The 27,737-nt window shown below is 36.8% G+C and overlaps 2 pseudogenes; both read left to right on the plus strand.

Moving 5' to 3' along the window:
• LOC109079036 overlaps positions 1-17,856 on the plus strand; it is a 49,754-nt pseudogene extending 31,898 nt beyond the window's left edge.
• A 2,302-nt stretch (positions 17,857-20,158) lies between these two features.
• LOC122144791 lies at positions 20,159-27,392 on the plus strand (annotated as a pseudogene).
• The last annotated feature ends 345 nt before the right edge of the window (positions 27,393-27,737 follow it).

Raw genomic sequence — 27,737 nt, forward strand, 5'->3', positions numbered from 1 at the left:
TATCTATCCTGTTTGTCTGTTTGTCTTGTCATTAATAAGTCTGTCTGTATGTCTATCTATCTATCTTATCGATCTATCCTGTCCGTCTGTCTGTCCTATCATTTATACGTTTAACTATCTGTCTTTTATGTCTATCATTTATAAGTCTGTCTTATCTGTCATTTTACCTGTCATTTATAATTTATTCAGAGATCGCCATGAAAATAGCCTTAATGCTGGCATGGCATTAAAAAGTAAATAAATAAACTTATCTGTCATTTTATCTTACTGTCTATAGTTCTGTCATTTTATCTATCTGTCCATCTCTGTAGCTGTCTGTCTTATTGTTTTGTCTATCTATTTGTCTTTCATTATGTCTGTTTGTCGTTGTTCCATCTATTGTTCGGTCTATAGTTTATAAGTCTGTCTGTGTATTTTTTTATCTTTCTGTCTGTCTATCATTTTATCTGTATGTCTTCTTGCTTTATCTATCTGTTATCTATCATTCTGTCTATCTGTGAATCTGTCTATCATTCTATCATCTGTCCATCTATCCATCTGCTTGTCTGTCTCTCTTATTATCTGTCTATAGTTTGTCTATCATTGTCTTTATCATTAAATCTATCTATCATACTGTCCATAAGGCCTATAAACCTTCAGATCTTAATCTAACATTCAAAGTTTGTCCTAAGTTATATACATTTCATATTATTTTATTTGCAGTTATCCATTCTGTTTGCTATCTCAAATAAAACTGCAGTTAACTCAGTTAATTTTATTTTGATTTAAGGCCATTCAAAATTCAGTTCTAAATCGTCCACAAGTTTGCTCTTCAAACTGTTGCTCTGTCGTGACACTACTTGACCTTAAAGAGAAGAGTGACCATGGAAGACAGTTTCCGCTAGAGCCCCCATGCAGCAACTCTATTCGTAAAACACAAATATCTGTTACATTCTCAGTGTTCTCATTTTGTAATGCAACAACGTGTTAAATGAGATTTTGGGCTTGTGTACTTGCAGGGAGTGTTTGAGTGCACTGCCAATGACTATTTGGTTGTCACAGGAAATAACAAACTTTAAAAGTGAGCTCATTAAATTTGATGACAATATTCTCAATGGAAACATTTCAACCATGCTCTGTTGTTGCATACAGTCTAGTGATATAGTCATTTATTTTCGAAAGAAAAGAGCTCTATTTTTAGTAAATTGACTTCTTTAGCTTTCCAGTACGTAGTGATGAACTGTGCCAGTATCACCTCACCCCTTGTTTTAAAAACAGTAGCAATTAGTTCTCTTGTTAACATGCATCTGTTTTTTATCAGTGGCTTTTATAGACCATGCTCTGTTTCATGTTATGCACGCCAGGTTTTCAGCTTTGATCAAAGCAAGTTTGATGCAGGTTTCCTGATGAAAGGTCAGCTGAGGTGCTCTCCCACTAGGTCTGCACAAGACTCCTGCATCAGCTGTGTTCAGACGGCCTGGAAACCGCCCAGCCTCAGGGCTTCTCATGTGTCTTTTACCGCGGGTTCACTCTTTAATGTGGGGAGACTGGTTTTTGAATGGTTGTTTCTCATCACAGCATAATACGTGCTTTTAAAGTCTCATCAGAGAGATTTTGGGCTTTGCTAGGCGACATCTATCTCCCTCAGGACTTGGGCAAGTTGAGAACTTACAGCAGATGAGAAGTGGTTCACGTGCACAAGATTGGCATCTGTATTTTAGTTTTTTTTAACTCGTTGATAATAAGCACTCAGTGTCCAATGTGTTGCATTAGGCAGTGTGTTGCAGGCCTTGATGCCTCTTGTGAAATGGCATACTCAGAGTTTCAGGCCGATAATTATTTTATCATTGGTTACACTGACAATGAAATGCAGATGTATCTATTATAATACCTAATACAGTGTGACACAAGCAGCCAATCAGAACACATTTGATACCTAACATAACAATATTTATTACACCAATAATTAAATTGTCTCCTTAGTTTCAATAAAGTTAAAACTACTTTTTGTTAGGCGCTTGAAATGTCACTAACTATTTATTTATTTATTTATTTTATTTTTTTATAAATGGTTGCTTGACTGTAGTTTTAATACTTTAAATTATCGGTAGGGATGTAACGATTAACTGCGAGCTGGTTGAAGACGGATTAAATTTGTGACTATTCAAATCGGATTAGATGGTAAACAAATCGCGATTCATTTAGGGGTAAGAGTTTATATGAATGCATGTCTGAGGGGAACATACTGTCTTTAGAAGGGTTTAGATGGTATTTTTTTTACTTATATGGTACTTTTCATCTAGCCTCTGTATAATGCATATTAAACTTCATATGTGCAGCACTGTTAAAAAGAAAGAAAAAAAAAGTTTTGTTTACAGCAGACACCAGTGAAACACATTAAGAGCCACCTACTGGCAGAGAGTGAATCTGCGTCTCATTCAGCTCGTCTGCTGTTTCATGCAGATATTTTTATGTATAGTTTCACAAAACTGAAGTCAAACCATTCTGTTTTTGCTTCAAAATTTCGAAATTATACATTCTAATTTAGATTAAAAACTGTTCATGTTGCATGTATGCAGCATCTTTGTTCTGATCATGATTAAAATGCAGTGGTTGCCTCTAATTTTAAATGGAAAGAACACAGACAAAGCCTTATTTTGTTTATATGAAGAGATTTATTTTATTTGTGTTATTTATTTTATTTGGGGCTTGTTTTAACATTTACATTTTCATACATTTACATTATATTTAAATTTCGTCATTCAGCAGATGCTTTTATCCAAAGCCCACATACAACTGAGGACAAAAGAAGCAATCAAAACCAACAAAAGAGCTATATTAGTATATTATCATAATTATATTTCAATTTCACAAAGAAATGTGCAGCATTTTGTCAAAGCAATAATAAAAGGACACATTTAATTTATAATTTATCTTAAATCTCATTTTGTTTAAAAAATCTAATAAAATTGTGAATCAAATCGTGAAATCAAAACTGTGAATCGAATTTTTTTGTGAGTTGAGTTAATCGTTACATCCCTAATTATCAGTTCATTGTAGCTTGGAATACTGCAGTTTAAAGTAGCTTTCCAAAACTTGGTTAGTATTCCCACCAATCCACCCTGTTTGTTGTGCATACTCACTATGAGGAGGAGTCATTGTCCAGGATCATATCATAATGCCATCACAACATACAGGATAGAAGTTATTTGTGCTATAGGTCTTTAGAGCACATTGCGTTAGGTGGTTTTTATACATGTGCACCACAAGATGATTTATGACATCTGATTGCATGTTTTCCCATTGCTGTTTTCCTTATTCCATTACCTGTTCTCACATTTAGACTGGTTTTGTAGCATTTTAATCGTGTTATAAAACGTTATTGTCTTTTGAATGTGATTTGCATGCAAATGGCTCATCTATCTGTATTTGGGGACCACACCCTTGAATTAATGCTGTGTGGTTTTTTGGAACTTTGTGGTTTTTTACTTCTTTTTTTTTTAGACTGTAAAGAATGTTAAAATTCAGATTGGCCGATTGCTTTGTAACTGGCATGACCTCAATCATTTTAGTGGCCTGTAAGCGCACAGTACATGTTGATATTTTTCTTATATTTGTGGTTAAGTCCTGAATGTTAACTGAGATTTCTGAATGATATTCGTGTGGTGTTCATGTTTCGGCTGTGTTTGAATTATAGGATGTGTTTATGCCAGTGTAATGTGAGTGGGTTATGGGGGTCTGTGGCTAACATTGGCTTTATTTTCAGAGGGCAGAATAAAAGAGGTTGCTGGTTCAGTTTAAAGTTTCTGCACAAGTTACATTGTTATTAACATTTGAGTGTGTGTGAATCTTTTCAGAGAGCCTAAAAACAACACATACAACAGCAGAATACTATGGTAAATGTAGTCGGCACACTCATAGCTTGCTGATCGGCATGGGTTTTTCATAAACCAGAAGAGAAACCAGATCTAGCGGGCTCAGCCTAGAGCCTACATGGCGGGAATGTTGTAGACTTGGGTGGCGTGCCATTTAGTAAATGGTTTGTTATGACCATGAAACCATCATTTGGAGTTTGGCATGGGCTTTTAGAGATCTGGCCCTGGAATTCAGAAGTACATACTTTACTGTTGAAAGAGTTCATATGAGGCTGCTAGAACACAGTAGATGTATGTTGACTTCTAAAGGAGCATTACTTCCTATTTTCCATTTAACAGAAGTGCAGTTATTTAGTTCTTTTTCGTACAGTGAAAGTGGATGGGGACTGGGTTTGTCAAGCTCCAGAAATGGGTAAAAGTACCATTTAAAAGTGCTTTAAAGTAGTCCATATGATTTGTGTGCTATATATAGTACCGTTTAAATATTTGGGGTTGATTAGGCTTTATTATATTTAGCATTGTCAAACGATTAATCACGATTAATCGCATCCAAAATACAGATTTTTTTTTACAGTGTGTATATGTTTATGTATATATAAATACACACACATACAGCATATTTTTTGAAAATATTTACCTGTATTTACATGCATATATTTATATTCATGTAAATTCATGTTCATTATATATAAATGTATTTATTATTTAAACGTACCATATTTTTATTAAATGTATAAATGCGTGTTTGTATTTATATGTACATAATAAATATACACAATACACACACATATTATGTAAACAAAAACTTTTGTTTTGGATGTGATTTAATCATGGTTAATTGTTTGACAGCACTAATTATAATGTTTTTGAAAGAAGTGTCTTATGTTCACCAAGACTGCATTTATTTGATCAGAAAACACAATGAAAACAGTAATATTGCAAAATATTTCTGCCATTTAACATAACTGTTTTTCTTTTTAAAAAAAAATTATAATAGTCTTTACTGTCACTTCTGACATTTTTGAACAAAAAAAAGCAAAAACAAAACCTTACAGACTCTACTCTTTTGTTAAGTCTTTTCAAATCGTCATAGGATAAGTTTCTGTACAACAGCAGACATTTACTAGGTTAATATTTCAGATTGTGCACATATTCGAACATGGTGCTTCTAGACACTTTCAACCTGGTTTCACATCAAACATCATTAATTCTTGTGTGTTTTATGAGTTTATTATTAATGCAAATATACACAAAAGAGTAAAGTATTGAATTTTCTTTTTCTTTTTTAAAAGAAAAAAGACAAAAAATTGAATTTAGGTCAGTGCTGGTTTTGCTATATTTGTGCTGATGTGAGTGTTTGTCAAAATTACTTGTCAGGTGTATGAGTATGAGCAGTTTGTTTCTGTATGAGAAAACGGCAGAGGTGGCTGGGAATGTAATACAGACCTCACATTTTTAGAGTTAACTTTTAGCAAGATCCCCCTCAAATAGAACCGCTGGCAGCAGCCAGGGGATTTTGGGTACTTGCTTGCTCAAATAGCAAATCCAGCCATCGGGAAAAAACAAATGATACTAACTTTAAACCGCAGTCCTCAAATAAAAACCTTTTAAAGCTCATGTCGCTGGAACTCCGTCAGCTTAAAGCTTTGAACAGACCATTTAACTCCGAGTTATGGAGCATTACGTGTTAGAAATGTTATGTTTGAGTGTTGAAACTTGTATGGCATTACTATTTCAAGTCTACAGGATGTGCTTCAATGAATGCATCGTTTTATCTTGAAGTTAATTACTAGATTTTATTTTGAAAGATGCTTTTCTAGCATGCAGTGCCATTTAGGTCGAGCTGATATCTCAATGAGTGCACAGTCCTACAGCCAGATGGCCCGTGTCAGATGATGACCTCTGACCCGGGATATAGGATGAAGATTTTAGAGAGGGTTAATCATGGCTAGTTTGAACAAAAACTACTTCAGATCTGGTCTGAATTTATGAATGAGTTTATTTTATATGAATGTCTTCACTGCTGGCTCCAGATTTATAGTCTTTCATGAATGAATGCCTGGTTTTTTCTTCGTACAGCAGTTTCCACAGCGGAACTGGTGGAGCCTGTAAATTACACTTAGATCTTTTCTCAGAGTGCTAATAAACAGTTTCGCTCTTTCTTTTGTGTTTTTTTAGGGTGGCCGGACAGGACAAGCTTGGTATTTACATCAAGTCTGTTGTCAAAGGAGGTGCGGCAGACATAGTGAGTTTGGCTTGGTTTTTATTGTGATGTTCTTTATGGGCAAATGCAGATGCTATGACCTCATTTGATTTTGCATACTTACTAGTGTTATTGATAGTACTCAGTACTATATTTGGAGTTAAAGCTGTAAAATCATAAATCATAAAAAGTAAAAATCTTTTTCAACCTTGCTGTTTTATGACTGTTTGAGTCTTGTTTTCTTTTTAGGATGGGCGTCTGGCTGCCGGAGACCAGTTGCTCAGCGTGGATGGAAGAAGTCTGGTTGGCCTCTCGCAGGAGAGGTAATTCTGTAGCATTTAGACCTTTAATAATGGGATTTTAATAAATTTGAAATGGACTTACAGGTATAGCATGCAATATACCGGCTATGTCTAAGAGGACTCGGTTAAATAAACAAAAAGGATTGCATGCTAGAAACCATTTTCATTACACCACATAAGCAAGGATTTTCCTAATAAGTGGAAAGTGAAATGACTTACAGGTATGGTGACCCATACTCAAAATCCGGCTCTGCATTTAACCCATCCAAGTGTACACACAAGCAGTCGAAGTGAACACACCGTGAAACACACCCGGAGCAGTGGGCAGCTATAGATCCAGCATGGGAGCAACTGGGGGTTCAGTGCCTTGCTCAAGGGCACTTCAGCCATGGGTATTGAGGGTGGAAGAGAGCGTGTTCAAAAATCACTCCCTCCCACCTACAACTCCTGCCAGCACCGAGACTCGAACCTGCGACCTTCTGGTTTCAAGTCCAAATCTCTCACCGTTAGGCCACAGCTGCCCCGCACAATTAATATACACAATTAAGTGGCGTAAGAACAAGATATGACTGACGTCTCTCAGTCTTTAGAACATCGTCGGGCAAAAATGACTCTTAACGGAACATTTGAATAAGTTCTGGGTATCATTAGTGGGATTATTAAAGTATTTGTCATGATGAATAACGTACATTTTTTTAATATGCTTTTACAAAAAAATGCACTCTTTAAAATATTATCACTGAGAAGTTGAGTTTCTCACACAGTGGTTTTTCTTGTAATTTATCCTGGATTTGACTTGAAAGCGTAATTATTCCTAGTTTTCAGGCATTAAGCTGTGCAGCACAAAGCACCTTTTGTTTGCAAAGTCAAAACAGCTTAAAAAAATGTTCTCATTTCTGTCAGAAAAATTGCATTAATGCCTGTAGTTTTGAGATGTGGTGGAATTGATGAAACTCTTAAATCTGTGGATTCGAGTTAAATGAGAAACATATGGCTCAAAACCACTTGTGAATGGACACAACTTGAGTTGCCTTTGGGATTCGTTCCAGCCTCCGTCTCTTGTTTACAGTTAGCCGACGGCAAATCCAAACAGACATTCTATGAGATTAGTCTCTTTAAATAATCTCTTGTGGGATTGCACAAGTAATGCTTTGAACGTGAAATTCGTTCATCATAGTCTGCAGTTTTGTGTGTTTTACTCAAACATGTCTCTTGTTTTGTAGGGCGGCGGAATTGATGACACGAACCGGCTCTGTTGTAACACTCGAGGTGGCCAAACAGGGAGCCATTTACCACGGCCTGGCCACGCTCCTCAACCAGCCATCCCCCATGATGACCCGTGGTAAGCAACTGCGGCACGAATATATATTTAAATCTCTAGCGGGCTTGCGTGTGGGAGCTGCAGTGTTCCGCTTAAAAAATATCAGAGGCTGCCACACAGCGTGCTAGCGTGACTAATTCCTTAAAGAGGTGGAAATGTGGTGGATCTGGCACCCGCAGCGTTCCCAGTCACACATGAAACGGTTCAAGAGTTTGCGTTAAATATAAATGCTTTTGACATATGTCTGGTAGTGATTCTGATTTGGTGCATTGTGGATGATTTCCCCCATTTCATAGAGATGGGCACTTTTCCAGTGCTGAATTTGGTTTAATTCAAGCCTCTTTTTCATCTCCGCAGCATCAGACCGTGGGCGTGGAGACAAGGGAAAGATGAGACCAAAGAGCGAGGGCTTTGAGCTCTACAACAACTCTGTGCAGAACGGCTCACCTGAGAGCCCCCAGGGCACTTGGGACACCTATCCTGAACCAAAGAAGGAGGACAGGTTGTTGAAGAACCGTGCAGACCACCGATCAAGCCCAAATGTGGCTAGTAAGTGTGCCACTTCAAAACGCTTGGCGTATTTGTCAGTGTGGTTCATTTTAAAGTGGTTGACATTATATTAACATGTATTTTTTATTTCATTTTTTCCCTCAAAGACCAGGCCCAGAGTCCAGGCGGGAAGCCTGTTTACCCAGGAGCCCCAGGAAAGATCACTTCGGTCTCGACGGGTAACCTCTGCCCTGATGTGAGTACACACAGTCATCGGCACCTCTGAGATGAATGTTGCACATTTGTGCCAAAACTCTCTTTCCCTAGTGAATTAAAAGTGTTTCTAGCACTGCTATTTAGCAACACTGGCATTGGATCTACAGTGCAACCTGTGTTGTCTAACTCATTTTTAAAGAATAAGTGAATCAGTGGAATAAGGTCAGCTGATTCCAGAACAAATGAATCTTACGAGCCCTTTTTTTTTTTTTTTTTTTTTTAACAATTCAATAGTATACCACATGAAAAGTGCAGATCAACCATTGTCCAAAGGCATGAGTTGGAAACATACAGTACAGTGTGAAAAGTACAGTCCAAACCAGTTTCTGAAGAAATGAGTCTTTTGACTTGATTCTTCTTGGCAAATTAAAAAACCTACCATGTGAAAATTATATTCCAACCGATTCCCAAACAAATGAGTCTTATCACTTGATTTGTTTTTTGTCAAATCAAAACATACAGCATGAACAGTATAGTTTAACCATATTATTCTTTTTTTTTTAATTAATTAAAAACATACCATGTGAAAAGTACAGTCCAATCGATTCTCAAGCAAATGAATCTTATGAGTTGATTCCTTATTTGCTGAATCAGAAACATACAGCATGGCCAGTGTAGTTTAATCAATTCACAAACAAATTACTCTAAAGAGCTGGTTCTTTTTAACGATTAAAAAAAAAAAAATACTGTATGAAAAGTATAGTTCAACCACTTTCCAAATGGATGGGAGTCTTATGAGTTGGTTCTTTTTTAGTGAATCAAAACATACAGCATGACTAGTGTAGTTTAACAAGTTCTTAAGCAAATTACTCTTACGAGCTGGTTCTTTTTAGTAAATCAACGAAATATGTACGTAGAATTGAATCAATTCTGGACGATTCCGAGTAAGTACGAGTAAGGGGCTACTGGGGAAAATAACAGCAACCTACACCCTATAACTGAATTGAAAACGTATAAATAGCAGTGTTTGACACAAAAATATATTTTGTTTGAAAAAAGAAGACGTAAGATTGCTTCACTGGACTTCTGGGAACACTGCTGTGTGACCTCAACAAATTGCAATGAACCTTTTAAAACCAACCCTAAAGTGAATCGTAGTATTTTGTCATGCTACCTAGTTAATTTGAAAAATGACTCATTGCTAGAGAAGCTAAATGATTTTGTACACTGCTAAGCTAGTGACACACTGCTGAAATATGTAAGTTAGTAGTGCCATCTCTTATATGTGTTACTACTTTATATCCAGAAGAACATGAGAATAGTTAATGCTAAAATGTGTTGCACTTGTTTTTTTGTAATGTGGTTGGGTCTTCTTCAATGAAGCCTCCTCTGGTTTTAATCAAATCACCAGAAACTCTCAAATCCAAACACACACTAGAACATGTTTTTTTGACTCTAAAACTGCAGCCTAATAGAAGCCTAATAAAAACCTGAATCGTGACACTTTGTTGTGTTCTTGTTGTAATTAATCCTAATCATGTCTGTAACCACATTCTGATTGGCCAATCACTCTTTGATCCACATTCCTTGATTGTCTTTGATTTATACACATGCTGTACATGCAAACTCTTATGCTAGTTTCTGTTATCAATAATAATGCACTAAAAAGAGATGGAAAATGAATCTAGACTGTCACAGCTCAGTCTAATCTGTCTTTACCCTGTTTGTCCGACAGGAGGAGCCCTCTCCACCCCATCCAGAGGCGTATCCCATCCCCACTCAGACATACCCAAGGGAATACTTCACTTTCCCAGCCTCCAAATCTCAGGATAGGATGGGCCCTGGCCAGCCCTGGCAAAACAATGAACCGGAGCCTCTCCCCGCTATGGATAACCACTCTAACAACAGCATGGCTATGCAGGTTAGCCTTTTTAGGAAGAGAAAGCATATGAGTGCTGTGTGGTGTCCTGGTGCCATAGTGGTATCATGACTCAAAACACTGGCAGTACCACAGTATTTTTCAACACTAGCACGATAACTGTACATTATTTAATGCTTGTTTTTTTATTTATTTATTGGTAAGATAATGTATAGTAACCTATATTGTTATAATGAACACTACCATTTAAAAAAATGAGATCAGTAAGACTATTTTGAAAGAAATAAATACTTTTTTCAGCAAGGATGCACTAGATTGATCAAAAGTGACAGTAAAGATCTTTATAATGTTACAAAAGATTTATATTTCATATAAATGCTTCTCTTTTGAAGTTTATATTCATGTAAAAATGAATCATGAATCTTGAAAATATACTGAAGACTGAAGAAAAGGCTGCTGAAAATTCTGCTTAGCATCACAGGAGTAAATTGTTTTAAGATATATTCAAATAGAAAACAGTTGCTTTAAGCCCTGTTCACACCAAGAACGATAACTATAAAGAGAACAATATTAGCGTCCAGACCAGCGAATGATATCGTCTATTTATTCTAAGCGCACGTGCATCTGCCGCTTTAAATTCTCGAGTTGTTATAGCAGGATGGATTCTGATTGGCTGTCAATGTTTGCATCATTCATAAGCTGGAAAAAATTGTTCTGAAAATGATTCCAACAATATAGTTACTCTGTGCCTTTATCGTTATAGTTGTAGTGTGGACTCTGCTTTTCTTTAATGTTGAGAACGATTTTTAGAACTATATCTTTATCGTTATCTTTATAGTTATCATCCTTAGTGTGAACAGGCCTTTAAATTTTAATATTTCACAGTTTTTACTATAGTTTTGATCAAGTAAATGCAGCCTTCGTAAGCCTAAGATACATCTTTTAAGAACATCAAAAAGAGAAAAGAAACAACCACAGACTGGAAGCTTTTTATCTGTAGTGTATATTGTAGCTTTCTAATATGCTTTGCCAAAATGTCAGTTTAAAAATCATTTATTTGATTTTTTTTTTTTTTTTTTGTTAAATCTTTTAATTTTGTTTAATTGTGCATTATTTAACTAGTAATTTAAATTATATTAAGCATGCCTAAGGACAGCATCCTTTAAATGTGCTTTTCAAATGATTTTTTTTTATTTTATGACATTTTGTCATTTGAAATTATAACATATTTATATTTTTTTTATAAATATATATTTATCTAGTTTTACTTTGGTGTATCTATTAAATTTTGGGCCTACTTTTTCATGTGTAATTCCTATGTAGGCACAATTTAAATTTGTCTGCAAAACCCAATTTTTGCATTACTTTGCTAGCTTTTTAAGGCTATGTTACATTAATGTTACATATATATCACATTTTTGCATAAATATGAGTCTCACTGCGGTGTCATTGTGCCCTACTAGCGGGTAGCGCGCTCTCAGGAGGAGCTGTGTGAGATGCCGGGTGGGTACCCAGGTGAACGCCTGCGCCAGGAAGACCTGATGCACCTGCAGCAGCAGCAGCAGCGTGACGCCGAGTACCAGCGAGGCAGTGGGGAGCACTGGAACCACCAGATGTCCTCCTCGGTGGAGTCCAGCAACTCCAGCCAAGAGCACCTCAACTACTCGTCGTCTTCTGGCTCTAGGATACAAGGCAACCACAAGAGTGGCCCTGGCCGCTGGAAAACCCCGATAGCACCCCATTCCGGCTCCGTGGGGTCTCCCAACCTTCCCGTTCAGATCTTCCACCTCCTCCTCCTCCTCCTGTGCACTACGACTACGAGCCACAAACTGACCTGCCGCTCCCTCCACCGCCCTCTGTTACACAGCAACAGGCAGCGGCCGCCGCAGCCATGGCTGACCGCAAGGGGCACGAGGAGCAACAACGCTGGTATGAGAAGGAAAAAGCCCGGCTTGAAGAGGAGCGAGAGAGGAAGAGAAGAGATCAGGAGAGGAAGCTGGTGCAAATTCGCAACCCTCCCGGCCCAGTCATGCACAACAACCAGCACGGCCCATTGCCACCCGCCCCTCAGCACCAACAGATGCCCCATCCACAGCCCCCCATGCTGATGCCCCAACCGTACCTTCCCCCGGTCCAGTTGGCCCAACCGCCACAGCCACAACCCGCTCGACCCGACAAGCTATCCAGCCTTCCCCGCCAACCGCCACAAGACACAGTAATTCGTGACCTCTTGCCCCAGCAGCAGCCACGCACCATCGAAAGACGTGACCTGCAATACATCACCATCAGCAAAGACGAGCTGTCCGCCAGTGATAGCCTATCGCCCGACCCCTGGAAGAGGGATGCCCGAGAGAAACTGGAGAAGCAGCAGCAGCTTCACATCGTGGACCTTCTAGACAAGGAGATCCAGGAGCTTCAGGCCAAACCTGAACGCACGGCTGAGGAGAACGACCGTCTGCGCAAACTTATGCTGGAGTGGCAGTTCCAGAAGAGACTGCAGGAGTCCAAGCAGAACGAGGAGGATGAGGAGGAGGAGGATGACGAAGATGTAGACACCACGCTAATTATGCAGAGACTGGAGGCTGAGAAGAGAGCACGGGTGAGCAGACATGGGAAGTGGGATAGCTAGAGTTTATTGGGTGGATAAATTTTTTTTAAAAGTCAACATGAAATCAAAAACTCACCACATTTCCTTTCTTAATGCAAAGTCTTGGTCTAATTTGGTAATGATTTATCCATAAAAGTCTTTGTAAACTTATTCCACATCTGGAACCACCCAGTAACTAATCTACAAATGGTATAGTAGTTGTCACTGCATATTAAGCTATAGTAAAATATACAGTTTTTGTTAATTGCTGATTGCTATAATGTGAGATTGTGAGATAAGGTAGTATAATACTCAGGGTCCGGTGGTTCCATCGACAAAAACATTTAAAATTGTGAAGTCATCTTTATTGAATATAAATTGTTCTAGTTATGCTCAGTTTCAAAGTATTTTGTAAGGAAAATCTGCACTGTGAGTGCATTTGCTTATTTAGAAATGACAAGGAAAATTTGAATGGAATATTTGATTCGAAAAAATAATGGAAATTCATGTAATGTTAAAACATGGGAACCTAAAGTTTACGGCAAATGAGATACACTACTGTTGAAAAGTTTGGGATCTTAAATCTACCGTGAGATAGTTGTGAACTTCTGCAATGCTGATTGAAGTCGAATTGCAGGTCTTTTTTGTGATTATGTTTGTAGACTCTTGCGTTACGTTTGAATCCGCAGTCAGCAGCAGGACAGACTGGTGATGGAATCATTAACAACTAACCTGGGATTCTCTGCGTGATGCTTTAGTCTCCGCTGTTATAATGAATGTTTTGCCATGTGCTCCTGCAACATGCCTATGTCATTGCTTTTCCATGCTGCACTGCTGATGTATATATATGCTGCGCTGACGGAGGGGAGGAGCAGGGCTTTCCGATGCCAAGCACTGGAGCCGATTCCACTGCTTGCACCAGCATCAACCTGCCTCGTCCAGATCAGTACATCTCTCCTGATCTCATCTGCCATTTAAAAATGAAATATTCATTTAACTTCTAAAATAAATCAGCGATGGAATCATTTCTGACCTGTTGCTACTGGCTAACCAACATCTTAGGATCAGAATCAGGATCATTTGAAATGTGCTTACAGTTTGTAACAAGACATGACCATATGTTTTTTTTTTTGTGTTTTTTTTACATGCAAGGCCTTTTCAGGCACATATTAAGTCTTGTGAAGAATTAACACTTGATTTAACATTGATTTTGGTAGTAACTAGGGTTGGGTGATACAAAAATACGTAAATATAATTATGTAAATATAAGTTTTTTTTTAATAATCACATTTTATTTCTGTAGCACATTCATTAAAATGAAAACAAAAGCAGGCACATCACTGGAAAAAAATCTCAGACGGGGTGTGCCACAAAAAATATTGATAATGGAAAAAGTCAGCACACCTAGGCTCCAAAAATACATATAAAAAAAAAAACATTTTTTAATTAAATATAAAAATTAATTTTATTGCACTTTTGTTGAAATAATAAAATTAAAAACATATTAACAAAATAAATATTTTTTACATTTTAGAAAATGTGTGTGTATATGTATATATATTGCACCACTATACAGTTTAATATATATAGAGTATAATAACCTTATAATAATCTATTTTATAAAACTTAACATTGAGTATTGACTAACAAATCATTGAAATGTACCTTTCAAATGAAACTGATTTGTTGTGATTTTTTACGATGCATAATGGCTAAATGTGTTAAATATTCAAATTTGCCAATTGATTTAATATCTCCAAAAATTTGATGTAAAATAAATATTAGATATATCACCCAGCCCTTTTAGTTACTAAAGGCTTAATCTTTGTCCAGAAAACAGCCTTTAATGAGCCTCTAATGTCAAAACCGTGAGTTTAGTGCGGTTTAATTCAGGCTCTTGACTTCTTGGTGGGCTGGCGTATGTGCAGCATTTCCAAACAGCTTCCTTGTGCTTTCCAAGTCTGAGTCTTTCAGTGCTAGCACAAACTTCAGCCCCCACTAGCGTTCTCTCCTCCAACACCTGCTGTAGCAGCTGTCATGCGAAGCATAGCATCCACCTGAGAGTCTGCTGAGTGTAGCACACTGCTGGAAGCTGCGTTTGATATCGCTCCATCTCTGAGGAGTTGGCAGGTCGAGCCGTCTAAGGGAAGGTCAACACAATCCCGTGTGTTTGAAGGAAAAATCTTGCCAGTGCTTCAGTGGGGGAGACGTGGAATGATGGGGAAATTCCTCACCAGCTGAAGTGTTTGTGGAAGGAAAGTGGACCGTTGGCGCTAATCAGACCCATACTGCCTTGGAATGTTCTTGGCAGCACATCACTGCGTCCCGGCCCACTTTCTTTTTTTTTGGCTTTTATCTTCTCGAAAACCCCTCATTTTCTTTATTTCTTACTTCTTTATTTATTCTCTCTCTCCCACCCCTTTGGTTGCTCTGTATGTTTTGTTTCTCTTGCAGCAGACTGCTGTTCCAGCAATCTCTGTACTAGACTTGGTATGTTCTTTATGCTCTTTGCCTCTCTTCCTGTTTCGGCTCCACCTGTGTCTCCTCTTGTTCACTACCTCCCTCCCTTCATTTGGCCGTGGTAGCTCCTTTACCCATGGGAATTATTTAGAGAGAGATGTTCCACTTTTTCAAGCATGGGACACCATCTTGGTCACTCCATCTTGGGATGTTCATTATGCTCCACTGGAAAACTGCTGCGTAAACGTATAGATGAGCTGAATGGATCTGTAAGGAAAGGCATCAGAGAAAATGCATATTTAAAGCTGAAGTTTGTCCTTTCTAAGCCAGTGTCACCAAATTATTGTCTTATTCTTATTTATAAGACAATGAAAATAATGTATAGTCACTACATTTAAATTAACAAAATTGTAAAACGGATATAAATTACCAAAAAAAAAGTTAAATGTGGTTTTTTTTCACACTGAAATCATGTTAATACTTATTTTGTCTTTTTTGTCTATACTATTGAAACCATGTGCATTTTAACGCCCCATTCACTTCCATTTTAAATGTCTCACTGTAACCCAGGTTTTTGAAATAGAGGTACTAGTTAAAACTAATTTTAGTGATACTCAGCATTATGCCATGCCATGAATCCTGTATTTATTATTCCTTTATTATATATATAAAAACACACACACACACACACACACACACACACACCACACACACACACACACACACTTCAGCTTTAAATGTGCACATGACAGCAGCCTTGTGAACATGAACATTTGCTTTTAGAAAACCAGAAAATTAATTCCAAAGAAAGCTTTGGAAGCTCTTTTTCCACTTGATGAACATGATAATGCTCTGCTGGTTTGGCAGCCGTTGTTTCAGTGCAGTGTCATCATGAGGGGTGGGTTGGCGCATGCTTTCTTCCAGCCCAGTCTCTCCGGCCCTGAGCTTGCTTGCATGTGGGCCTCATTTCTGTGCCATGATCGCTATGTTTCTTCATCTACTCCACTCATCATTGCTCTCCGGTGTCTGTATTGACCCTGGCGCTTTGCCGCTCATTTACTCTGCGTTTCTCCATGGTTTTCTGTGCTGGGTTTCCTCTTCCCCTATCCTGACTACTGGACATGTCTCTGTTTATGTCCGCTTCCTTCTGATTCTGGAGGGAAAGGTGTATGGCCGTGTTTTGTATTTCCTTACCTGTCGAGAATTGTATTTGTATTGTGTATGAAGTTTGATCGAGGTGTTTGGATTACCCTTTGAATGATTTTCTGTAGATGTGAAGAAGGTTGCAAGTTGCAATTCTGTCAGTAAGTTGTTTTGCATGCAGCTGTGTGTGCATGTGATTCTGTGTGTGATGGTGTGAAGTGCACGATGCCTCTCGTCACAGGGGCCACACTGACAAACACATTTTTACAAATTACCACAGCAGGCTAATTTGAATAAGATTTTGTGCTACAAAGACTGACAGTCCTCAGGTTGGCCGTTTGAAAATTGTAGGCTAATCTAGGTTACCATTTTAAATTGAAACATTAAATTAAATTAAACATTTAGGTTTGAATATCGGTTTATAAGTTAACATACATGTTATGTGTTACACTATTGTTCAAAAGTTTTGGGTTTGTAATTTGTATGTTTTTGAAAGAAGTTATTTGTGTTTACGTTTGATCAAAAATACAGTAAAAAACATCAATATTGTGGAATATTATTTAATAAACTGGTTTCTATTTTAATATAATTTAAAACGCAGTTTATTCATGTGATGGTAAAGCTGAATTTTCAGCAACATCACTTCAGTGTCACATGATCCTTTAGAAATCATTCAGAAATGATTTGGTGAACAAGAAACATTTATTATTATCAATGTTGAAAACAGTTGTGCTGCTTAATGTTTTTGTTGAAACAGTGATATATTTTTTTCAGGATACTTTCAATAGAAAGTTCTAAAGAACAGCATTTTTTTGAAGAATAGAAATATTTTGTAACAATAAAAAGAACAGGATTTATTTCAGGTAGAAATCTTTTGTGATGTTTTATTAACAGGATTTTTTTTTTGTTGAAATTTTTTGTGATGTTATAAATGTCTTTTATTTTGAATGGAAGTGTAAGTTTAAGTTTCTCTGGGTTCGTTTTTAAATTTAAGTTTAAATATATCAGTAGTTTTACAACTAGGGTTGGAATTGACATCAAAATGATTTAAATTTAGGATCATTTTAATTTCAAATCAGTCTTTTATATTTAGGACCATGAGTTGCAGTCAGTCCAGTCCATCATGCTCTCTTTGGTCCAGCGTTTTTCAAACTAACCCTGATTATGCATTGTGCACCTCAGCTGCAGGACGAGGAGCGACGACGGAAACAGCAGTTGGAGGAAATCGTTAAGCGTGAGGCAGAAGAGCGAGCTAAACAGGAGGAGGAGAGACGCTGGAGAGAGGAGGAGAGAGCCAGACGAGAGGCAGAGGAGAAGGTATTGTGATCGGAACGGACCAGCGACATCTAGGAACTTCTATAAGTAGTTAAATGCAATAAAGATGATTTTGATGACAAAAGGACTTAGAGTCAAGAAATACGTTTTTGTGTAAAAATGCAAGTTGCAGATACATTTTAGAACACTTCTTATGAGATGCAGATTATCTTTTCCTTTTTTGCCCACTCAACCAGGCCTTAAATGCAAGTCACGACAACAGCAGATAGATTTGAATGTCCCAGAGCAGTTCTCTTGCTACTGATTAGTCAGGTTAATTACAGTGAGATCTTGATTTTGTTTTGGAGCAAATTCCCAAAACAATATCTGTACCCATATACAGTAAATCGATTTTTGGCATAATTTCCTGATAGAGACGTATGTGATCAGCTATGTTAATTCATGCTAACGTCAAGCTTTTTCAAGGTTTTGGCCCGATTTCCGTGTGGATGGTTCCTCACGATCTTGTAAGTGGGTGTGATTGGAGACAGCAGCTGATATTTAATGTGTCAGACTGTACGAGATCACAGCCTCTTGTGCTTAATTTAAAATAATGTGTATCTATGTATATATATACAGTACTGTATGTGCTGATAATAATAAGGTTAACAGCAGTTCCGGAGTTAGTAATGATCTGTTAACTGACAGAGGCTAAATTAAGTTTGTTTAACGCCCATGTGTTACACTTTTAGAATGCCCTCAGCGGGTCATCAGTTTACCAGTGGGTCTGAATTTACATTCATACATCTAAAATGTGACCTAAACATTGTCCCCTCTATGTGACCATCCAGTTTTATTTGTGTCTGTGTGCGTCATTTTCAGACCACTGGTAATTTTAGAGCCCAGTTGTGATGTCCAACTGCAATGTCTTCACAACATCTCCTCTCTTGTGTTTTGTGATGTATCCCCATCCACTTCAAAGAAACGCATGAGTCACATGTCAGATCTTTACACAACACTCCAGCATTTTGTTGGGAGACCTTTTGCCATTCCATACAACATTGCTTGGAAGTGCTGTTGGAAATGGGCCCGCCTTGGTTTTTCGTGGAGGTTGTCCCAGATTGAACTAGCTCATGTGTGTTTTGCCTCCACATGCTCTCATAAAGAGACATTCCCACCACCACATATTAACCAGGGGATCCATGCACAGAGACCAGAGTAGCCAGCCACTGGGTATTTTTCTCCAAAGCTTAACCACCAAATGCCAACCAGACCTTCAACTGGAGCTTGTAACAGTGACATGCGCTCCAGGCTTTTTTTTTATTCCATATATTTGTGAACTGTAGTGACTTGCTCCTCTTTAGCACCATCTGGTGTGCTTACAGTCAAAGTCAAGTCTTACAATGTTTGCACTGCAAGCAAGCAGCACAATGCAAACTAAACTAGATTGCATTCATATAATTAGCATTTATAAAGAAGGTTTAATCAAAGGATTTAAATCTTCAAAGGAGTTTTTTAGGTTTAGTAAACAAGCCATTTCTCATATATAATCTGTACATATGACTTTTGACACTTACCACTGTTGTTTTTTATGTTTTTATTTTTTGTACAATGATGCTGACCATACTATATATATTAAATTATGTTGATAAATAATATTATATTAATTCAGATTCTAAATTAAATATTTAATTACATTAGAAATTTTATTGTTTCTTTTTTTTTAAATGTTTCATTAAAGTTATTTTTTAAATGTAATATATTTTTTTTGTAAAATGTACATTTTCCCTGACAACAGACTGTCTGTGTTATAAACTATTTCAGATGAACTCACCTCTTGATTGAACAGCAAAACAAAACAAAGTCCCTTTTCATGTCACTCAAAAATGACATTTCGTATAGAAAATGATTGGGGTACCATTTAATAATATGAATTCATATAATTATAATAATATTATTCATTCATTAATTCATATAGTCTTTAAATTATAATAAAATATGAATTTAACATTTTGTGAATATTTTAAAAGGTTTATTAAATATTCATTTTTTTTATGAAATATTTAGATTTGCTCACAAATCCCTTTAAAAAAAAAAAAAAAAAAAAAAAAAAAAAAAAAGCATGTTAAATTTTGATAAAATTTTTTACCTTTTTTCCCCCCCTCGCACAGGCCTATTTCTGTGTTACTGACTATTTCAGATAAAACTACCCCTGAATGGAATGTGAAAAAAAAAAAAAAAGATTGTTTGCTTTTCATTGTCATTTACAGTCTGACATGGAATAAGCTGCAAAGTGGACTGAATGTTTGCGAAAACCACTTGCATTATAATCAACAAAACGTCTCTATGCTACAAGCAGCACTTCAGTTATAGACAGGGCTGGTGTTCCGTTTCCGTCTAGTTTGCGATGGTTGCGTGCTTGCAGGTGTAGCCATGTTAAAATAAAACCAATGGCTTACTTCCCCAACATGCAGGAGTCCGTTTTAGCTAGTCGATTCACTCAGAAGCATCATTACATCATATCAGCAAACACATTTCTTCTACTACAATGTTAGCTTTACTACATTGGTTCATCCATTAGGCCAGAGCAGCGTTAGCTTTGACCCAGAGCCTCGCAGTCTGCGTGGGCGAGCATAGGCAGCTCTAAACCAGCTCTTCCCATGTTCCCCCCTTCAGAGGGAGACAGGAGGAAGAGTACTACACCCGCCTGGAGGCAGAGCGGGCGCCGGCAGCAGCCGAGGAAGCCGAGCGCAAGCTGCTGACGCCAGACGAGCCTGGTCTGTACAGACCCCCCCTACCGGACTACCAGCCCCCTTCTCCCGCAAGCACCCCCGCCACTAACAACAACAGCGCCCCTCCGCCCCCGCCTCAGAGAAACACCTCCTACCTCAAAACCCAGGTCACCTCCCCCGACACCGTATACACTGCCAAGTTCTCATACAATGACGAGGAGGAGGAGGAGGAGGCTGAGGAGGACGCGGGGCTAACAGGTCAGGTTAAGCTCTCGGCCACCCGGAAGTCCTACGGTGACCTTCCGCCCGCCCCCAACCCCAGCCCGCCGCCAACCGCGCGCAAGCCCCGTCCCTCAGATGGCATCTTTCTGTCCAACTCATTCCAGCTGCCCACAGCGGCCAATGCCAACAGTACTGCTCCAAAGGCAGGGCAGCCCCCTCTCCCTCCCACCAAACCCAGCTTCATCCCATCGGCCAACTCGAAAGGTAGAGACGCTGAGGAGAGAAAAGGGCCCCACCTCAGCCCGCTTATCCTCCATTTATTATTGTTCATTCGTTTTCATGTTTTTATTTTTTTGGTGTTCGTTTGTTCCTTTTCCTATTTTCCAGTGGAGACGCAGGGCTCTCCGTTTTTCCACATTCCCTCGACCTTTCTATCTGTAAATTTTCGTAGTATCAAAGCCAATCAGTCGAATCATATGTCCTGGTTTCTATCATATTATGGTTATGTTGGTTTTTTTCATTTTATCCTTCCGTTTTAGAGGGAATCTTCTAGGTTCATGTTGAGCTCAACTGACTGCAGTTGTTCGATTAACCTGACAATACTGGCTAACCGTTTAAAGTTTGGGCTCAGTCTTCCGGGATTGAAAAAAGAAAGAAAACAAAAATACTTTTATTCAGCAAGGATGCATACAATTGAGCGAAAATGACAATATCATGACACTCTTACATCATCAGATGTAGGTGTGTTTTTCAAAAAAAAATTAAGCAGCACAATTGTTGTCAACATTGTCATCAAAAAATTTTATTGAGCCCAAAATCGGCATATTAGAACGATTTCTGAAGGATTTATGAAAATGTAGCTTTGCCATCCCAGGAATTAAATAGACATTTTAACAATATTATTCAAATAGAAAAGTTATTTTATAAATTGTAATAATATTTCACAGATCTGTACTGTTTTGCTGTAGTGTTCAATCAAATAAATACAGACTTGGGGAGTATCAGAAAAACTTCTTTCAAAAACATCAAAATAAAAACCATTATCGGCCCCAAACTTTGAAAAGGTATACATGTTAAAAGAAAACACATTTTTTTGTGTGTTAATGTAAGGCTTGTGTGATAAAAAATCGCTTGCTAACCTGTCTGGGTATAAAATTACAACCAAACTTTGTTGCCACGATGATTTAACTGCTGTAAAAAGAAAGTCCCTATAAACTATAGGGACATAATTTTTTTTGCAAAATGTTTGTGCACAGAAATACAAGCAAAGTGACATAACTTCCTTGAATTTACATTGAGTTCAGCAGGTACTAAGTTTGCCAGACTGTAGCCTTGAGCCTTAAGAACATAATTTAACCTTAATTTAAATGCAATATATTATTATTATTTACGTTTTTCAGTTTTATGTAAAGGTATCAAACTGATTTTCATGAAACAATTGCAATCGATTGAGCTTAACTTGTTTTGAACCTGGAATGTTCCTTTTAAATAGTAATTAGAGTTTTTGTTTGTTTGTTTTCGTGATATCACCATATTTCCCCGATTCCTCTTCCTCGAATCATCCTAGCGCCGTACAAACAGTCAGTAGACTTCGTGAGTCGCTGGTTGCGGTCCAAAATCAGTCCAAGTACTGTTTGGTGTTGCCAGCCGTTTCATGTGTGTGTGATCTGCTTTGGGGTAGTGCCGGGCCTCAGCAGCTAGACGCTGGCCCTGCCCGTCCATTATCAGCTCAGGGAACGAGACACTGGCTTCTTGCACTTGCAGGGGTGGGGCTCAACACATGCACCTCCTCCTCACGGTCCTGAATTTACACTTGGCAAAGGGGAAAAGATCTGTCGGATGAGGCGCTTTTTTGGGCTTTGACTAGCGGTTTAAAAGCCATCTGAATGGTTTTTTGTACAGCACTGGGATAATAGCAACCTTGGTGCAGACAGTCTCTCTTTGATTTTGGCTTTGCTTCTCAAGTGTTCACTTTTACATGAGTGCAAGTCAAAACTGTGTGAAAAAAAATAGATGTTTAAAAGTAGATTATTTAAGTACAACACAAGTTTTAACATTAAGTAATATTTTTATATCAGTTTCAAGTTCATATAACTTTGAAATTGCACTCAGTATTTTTTCCTCAAATAAAATGGTATTAAAAAATTATTATAAATTTGATTATATTAATACAGTTTGTTGTATTTTTAATATGAGTATGAATAAAAAATACATATGAATGCTATTTAAATAAATACTTTATTTATATTCATATTTTTTATTTTAATAACCAAGCACTTTTCTTAAGTTTATTACTTTTAGGGAAAAAATGTAGCTACTGAGTCCTTGTTTAACTTTTTCAAAACTTTTAATTTTTATAATTTTTTTAGAATTTGCTATGTCTGTACTTTTAAAGTAACTTATGCAACATATCATATCAGATGTCAAACTTTTAAACAGTCATGTGGTTGCGAAAAAAAAAAGCAGTTCAAACCCTATTTCACAAAGATGCCCAGTGTATCCCGACCTTGCATGTAAATGCCTACTGCACAAAGCTTCCCCCTACTTAATGTTCATTGGGCCTGTTGTGATTAAAAAATGCATTTACGCTTATCGAGGAACTAAACATTGCATTAATCAACCAATCAAAAAGCACGGCATTCCTCCATGCTCAGACTGACTGTAGCTTTTCAAGCCACAAATCAACCACTGCAATTCGCTGCCTTCTTTGCTTAATGTGTCTCTTACCAAATCAACATCGTCATACCTGTCTGCAACACTGCTGAAGCCTCTCATGGAACCACAAACCAGTTCAATCTAACAGCCCTCAAAGGTGTTGCCACCCAGACTAGTGCACTCTAGATGTTTCATACACACCCTTTGATTTTTTTTTTTTACATAATGTATTGACTTGGTTCCAAAAAACCTAATAAGCTGCGCCTACTTAGGGAACTGTTGTAAGGAAACATCTCTTTGACTAGTATAGAATGTTAATCCAAGATGGTAGACAAGTCTAGATAAATGTTGTAATATAATGTTAATAATAAAATAATGATATATATATATTTTTTTTGTTCTTTTTTATTATTATTTATATGTATATTAAATGTTAATATAAATATTTCACCAATTACTTTGACATATATAAAAAACTAGTTTTGATTTTATATATATATATATACACACAGACACACACACACACATATATATCTATACACACATGTCTGTGTATATATGCAGTCCATATTATATGAATTCAATAAAAATGTTTAATTATAAAATGTTATTTAAAATATTACAATTTTTAACTGAAAATATCAAAAAATATAAGCATGCATAATAATTATTTACATAATATAGAATAAGTATATATATTATTATATACAATATACATAACAAATGAATTATTATTGATATATTTATGTGTTAATGTAAATTGACAGAACGAAAAATAATTTTATGTATGAGATGAATGGGGTGTATGAGATTACACTGGTTAAGAAAAGCATGCTACTTTATCTTTTGAGTTGCTGCCTATGTAAGCACCTCAAACCAGTCACCTTTTGAGTTTCCGCTCTCACTTAATATGCCACCTTAAAAGGCAACTCACTAGGTTATTGGGAACAGAGCTTTAGCATTGACAGTATTGGGATTTTGCTTGGTTTTCAGCTGTGTTGTAGTTCTCACTCTTATCTTCTTATCTCTGTCTTGCTCTTTGGTTATCTTTATATGTGTCTGGCATCATCATTTGCTTGGCTCCACCCACCCTCCCCTGCTTCCTCTCACATTGGACTGCATGGATCATGAGATTCCCAGCCCCTCCCATCACCTTCTCTTGAGAAGGTGCCATTGACCCCTGCTGGGGGACCAACCAAAGTCTCTGAGCTAAAAAAGGATCGCAAACTGTGGACTTTCAGTCTTTTTTAATGTTCATTTTTCTTCCTGTTGTTTTGTTAAATGATAATAAAAAATAAAAATTACATTTTTTGGCTTTGCAGGATTTAATGAAGTAAAAAAATAAATTGCACAGCTATATACTACTGTTCAGTCATGGCATTAGTTTGTAGGCTAATGTGACTTGCATTCCCATGGGAATTTTAATGGGTTTTTAGAAAGCATTTTTAAATTTTATGAGTAAAGGTAAAGTGTTTTAATCAACATTACTTAAAAAAAAAAAAAAAAACTTTAATTTTATTTTTGACAACATTTATACACAATCATGCCTCAAATGGAGACACAACCCTCTCAGGAAAAAAAAAAAGGTAAAAATTGACCGTTTTTGTTCCTTTAGGTGTGCAAGACCTGTCACTAGGTGGCAGTTATGTATTTACTAATTTACCCCTAAATGGTTTTATATATATTATATGATGCAATTAAAATGTATTGCATTATTTTTTCAAAGGGTACAATTAATTTCCTTAAGGATACAGTTTAATTAAGAATAAAACATGCTGAAATACTTACAAAATATTACTTTGTATTTAACTAGTGTTGTACTTTAAAAAGCTTCTTTCCAAAACACAAATTTCAATTTCAGCAAATTTCAACAAGCACATTTTGCCACACTTTTTCTGTGTACACAAGGATTTATAACTACAATAAAAATGTGAGTTTACGTGCTTGGCATATCCTTGTAGTGCTTATGTCAAAACTTAAAATTATAAAGCAAACAAGGTTTCAAAATGTATTTTTGAGGTCTGACTGTGGAAATGTTAATAGAAAAATGTCTAAGTAATGTGAACCACGGATCTTAGTTTGCTCAGAAATCAAAAACCACCATTAAAAACCCTTAAATGTTCCTGAGGGGATCAGTCATTCTCGTCCAGGTTTTATGAATACAAACTGAACAGCTGTGATTTAAACACTACACAAACTAAGTACAGACCATTGCTTCATATTTTGTGATTGTATTCAAAACCACAGTATTGAAACACATTGGTGTCTACAGAAACAAAACCTGATTTGCTTCTAATTGAGCCTTTCTTTTCTTTCTTTCTAAACCACCAGCTGCCCTGTTTTGCTCTTGAAGTACTTGGTCGTCACCAGTGGAGAAGGTTTTTTTTTTTTTTTTTTGGTTCACAAGTCAATGTGTGGGGCTTGTGTCTTTCTCCCTCCGGCCCAAACTCATTCCATTATCAGTCAATCAGTGAAACACCATCCACATGCATTTTGGATTGTGGCGGTGCTCTTGCACCCCATTGGTTAGAATCAAACTGCCATTCTCTGGTTCAGTGCGGACCGTCCCTTCGGGCCTGACAGACACAAGGACACGTGAGCCTCACAGGTGATGCCTACGGTAGGTCAGCGGTGGGGGTCGTTGTGCAGGCCAGCTGTGCAGAGTTGGGGAGCGCTCTCTCTTACAGACGTTCCTCAACACAAGACCAGTTTAGAAACAGCTGTGGGCTTGACCTCCACCTTTGACCTGTGATCCACAGACCTCATGTCAGGTGTGCTTTGGAATGCTTTTAACACTAACTAAACCAGCTTCTTTTTCTTCTAGCTGTCTCAGCTTCTGGTCTGTGGAGTGATGTTGGAAGCAGATTTTGCTGGATGCCAGTGGTGTGGTTGATCTGCCCAGTGGTTGAACGAGATCAAGTCTATGCTTTGGGGATAAGTCAACAAAAATGGATGTCGTCCTGTTTTACTTTATATAGAAAATTTAAAGTATGTTATTAATATTAACATATATATTGGTATTAACATATTAGTACTAAAGCTAGTTGATAATCAAATTGAAATTAAATTGTAATTGAAATAAAGCTGAATATAATATAAAATTACTTGAAAAAGAAATAATATATATATATAACACAAACACACACACACAGCAAACTATTACATGAAAACTTTAACTTAACTTAAAACTTTAAAAAAAAAAAAAACTGAAATCTTACCTTGGCAAGTAAATGAAAATAAAGGTTGAGGAAGTAAAATTACTCAAATTAAAATGAATAACAAAGCTAAACAGAAATATTTTAAAAACAACGAAAACTAATAAACTAACTAAAAATGACAAAAGCACTTGGTTTACAAATTAGTTTTATATTTATATAAAAAGCTTTTTTTTGTTTGTTTTTTTATTTATTCTGTTTAGCTTTATTTTAGTTTTTATTTCAGTAATTAAACTTAAAAATAAAAAAAGTTAAGGCAAAATATATTTGTATAATGTCATAAGTTCTTTTTTATATATAATTTTTTATCAATAATATAATATATAGTAGTATTATGATATATAACATAATATAATGTAATATAATAGTATTTAAAAAATGCATGCTTTGTGTGTGTGTGTGTGTGTTTAAATTTCTCTCATATATATATATAAAACTTTGAATTTAATTAAATTTAATATATGTATTTATTTAAATTGTATATACATGCGCTAGGTCACCATAATTAGCCCAGCAGCTTTTGCAATTATCTTGCTAATAATCGCTCTTGAAATGCCATTGTTGATGTTTCTTGTGAAATTCACGTTGTTTTTACATTTGACAAAATTAAAACAGGATTTAATTCATACACTGGAAAACACAACAGGACTAGGATCAGGAGAGATTTACAAAGACCCCGCGAGAGACCAAAGTGGACAAAAGGGTGAGGAACGCACTCCAATGCCACCTGGAATGTTGTTTTTGAAACCCAAAACGTTGTGCTTGTATGATGCATATAAACTAAAGATGTTGGGAAGTGGCTTGGGTGGGACTGTAAGCTGTGGTTTTTGTCAGTAAGCGCCTCCACAAACATCAGTTGATCCCTTCACTAAAACTCTGAGCTCACAGCTTTGGGTGCGGTAGAAGAACCACCCAAACCTAACAGAAGAACCCGTCTACTTCGGACATTTATTCAGTGCTTTAAATTGTTTAAAACACTTTGTAGACAAAGTTAAAGGGACTAGTTTTTTGCTTAAAAAAGGAAACTTCAGTCATAATTTACTGACCTTCATGTTGTTCCAAATCTGTACATAACTTGATTTTTTAACTGTTAGTGGAAACACAAGAGATGATATTTAGCAGAAGATCCTTGCTTTATATAATGGGGACATGGTGGCCTGTCAGCTTTAAAAAATGAAACAAAACATCTTTAAAATACCATAGAG

This window comes from Cyprinus carpio, unplaced genomic scaffold (assembly GCF_018340385.1).
Source record: "Cyprinus carpio isolate SPL01 unplaced genomic scaffold, ASM1834038v1 S000006759, whole genome shotgun sequence".
NCBI lineage: Eukaryota > Metazoa > Chordata > Actinopteri > Cypriniformes > Cyprinidae > Cyprinus > Cyprinus carpio.